The following is a 2,854-nucleotide window of genomic DNA, read 5'->3' as shown; positions in this document are numbered from 1 at the left end:
GGCCACGAGGATGTCCCCGATGTCGGTCTGTGGGGACGGGACAGCCGGTCAGCCGCGCGCCCGCCGCCCCCCGCCCCCCGCCCCCGCCCGGCCCCGGCACTCACGTAGATGTGCTGCCGCAGGAACCGCTCCCGCAGCCCCGCCAGCAGCGCCGCCTCGTCCAGCTCGGCCAGCGCCGCCAGGTCCCCGGCCGCGCCGGGCGGGGGGCCGCGCTCTCCCAGCGACACCATCGCCGCCCGCCGCCGCCCTGCCCGGCCCGGCCCGGCCCGGCCCCGCCGCCCCCCGCCCCCGCTCCGCCCCGGGACCGCCCGCCGGGGCGGGGCCGCCGTTTGAACGCGGGGCGGCGGCGGGACCGGCAGGTAACGGGCGGCGGCGGCGTGGTGGGACCGGGGCCAGAACTAGAACTAGGACCGGGACCGGTGCTGGTGTCGTGGCGTGTCCCTGTCCCCTCCGCGGAAAGGTGCAGGGCAGGATGGACCCCTGAGCAGCCCAGCCTGTATTTGGTGATAGTCCCGCTCTGGACACAAGGCTCAACTGCATGACCCATAAAGATCCCTTTGGTTGAATTAGTCCCTGATTCCACCAAGTATTTCCTGAATCCGTGTCACAGTCAGACAAAAAAATTTGGTAAATGGTTTAGTAAATGCTTTTCAGCGTGCTCATATTTGTTTTTTGGGGGGTTCTTTTTTTGTTGTTTTTGTTTTTGTTTTTGTGTGTGTGTGGTTTTCTTTGGTTTTGTTTGTTTGGTTGGTTTTTTTGTTTTGGTGGTTTTTGTTTGTTTGTTTGTTTTTGTTGTTGTTGTTTTTTACTGGAAACATTTCTTTAAAGTGTATTTCGTTTGATTAAAAAACAACAATCACAAACCCCCCCCCCCAAAAAAAAACTCCCAAAAAACAACAAAAAACCCCAAACCACCACCCAAACAGAACCCTGATAATGAGTAAAATGATTCAGTTTTGGTCAAGAAAAGCATTCTGTTCAATCTCACAATACTTTTGATGGATCTTTTCTCATTGGCTGAAAAAATACAATACCCTTGGTTTGAACAGATCCAAAAAACAATTTTAATGCCCTGCAGCACAGGCAAATTGAAGGAAGGCTAGGTGCATGTTTCATTTCCAGTATTAACTCCTGCAATATTTACTCCTTTATTCCTCAGGGTGGCTGAGGAGTGGCTGTGGGCACCAGAGTTTCTCCCTTACTGTTCCCCTTTCTCTGACCTCACAGTGGGTACGTGAGGCCATGTGGCCCTTGGAGCTGATCCACCATGTGCTTATACTTCTGAGACATTAAGAGAGGCTGTGCTGCAACAAGAACAGGAGATTTTTTTAGGGTACTCAAAAAATTTAGAAATGGTGAAGAGGATGTTACTAATGGTGCATTATAAGGTAGTTAACAGTAATAGAAGGTGCTGGTTTTCAGTGGTTTTTGAATGTGATCTGGGAGAAGCAAGCTGGAACAGTTCTATCACTTGTAGGTGAAGTGTTTTCTACTGTACCCACAGGCTGCAGAGTGCTCTCACCCTGCAGACCTGACACAGAATATACTGTGCAATAATGGGAGTGTTTGAACTTCTTTGTGTGAGCAGTAGATGGTCAAACCTGGTATAACTTGTTTGTTTTAATTATTCTGTGTTAAAATAAATTGGTCTGCAAAATTAAAACCTTGACTGCAGTCTACCCAGGCTAGAGGTGCTCTGTGAATGGCAGTGTTTTAGTCCATTACTGGTGAGTACTTTGCAACTGCAGTTGAATAGAAACATGGAATGGTTTGGGTTGGAAGGGACCTTAAAAACCATCTCGTTCCAACAGCCCTGCAAAGCCCAAGGACACCTTCCACAGACAGGGTTGTTCAGGGCCCCATCCAGCCTGGCCTTGCACACTTCTGGGGCAGGACTAATGCTAAGCTTAAATTGGTGTTCCCTGAGGTGCTGCCTCTCCATCCATGCCAGGTCTGCCCTGTTTGACCAAGGTGTGGTCTTGGCTAGGCTTGTGGTTGTGCTATAAGTGAATATGAGGGTAAACCTCTGGAGAAGCTGCACGTCCCCCAGCTCTCTGGGCTTTTGGCAGCTCATTAAATGAGTCATGGTACTCATTTGATGGGAAACTTTTTTTTCAGACATTGATTTATGTATCTGAAATATCTCTGGAAGATGGTGTTTGATAAATCTCCTTCTCTACAATGACACATCTTTCTGTATTAGTGTATCTCGTCCATGTGAGAAACAGAACTTTTCAGAGGCAACTCAGTTTCCAGCAAAACTGCAGACTTGATGCTGGGGCAAGTGTGCAACTGCCTGCACTGCCTTTTCAAAAGAGAAATATCTAGCTGGTATTCTGCTAAACATGCCTCTTTATCTGAGTGTGATAAACAATGTTTCTGTGCAACAAAACCATGATACTCTAGCAGAAGAGCAGAACAGGAGCAAAGCTGGTGCTGATTCACAGCAGTTGCTGGGCCTCTCTCACCTCCACCAGCAGGAAATATTGTTAGAAAGTGACAAAGCAAACTACTTGCTTCTTAGTAACCTCCCTGGGAAAACAAGCAAGAATACTCTCTTCTCTTTCTCTGTGATAGGGGAAGTCCTACTACATTCCCCCCCGCAAGACAAATCTTACGGTTATTTCCTACCCCTATCCACAGTACCTCTCCCACCCACAAACTTCCTTGAGTTTAACAAGAATTTCATGTAAAGAATGGGGAGGACAAAGCACATGAAGCAGTGGTTTGCACGTGGGATTTTGCACTGAGATTTGCCTACAGATGTATCCTCATGTGCTGCTCTTGCTTTCACAGCCTGGTCTCTCTAATGCTGTTCCTCTGTTTGATGCAGGGCCCCTGTGCCCACAGGAGG

Source organism: Zosterops lateralis (genome assembly GCF_965231275.1).
Source record: "Zosterops lateralis genome assembly, chromosome: Z".
Lineage (NCBI taxonomy): Eukaryota > Metazoa > Chordata > Aves > Passeriformes > Zosteropidae > Zosterops > Zosterops lateralis.
This window is presented reverse-complemented; position numbering follows the sequence as displayed.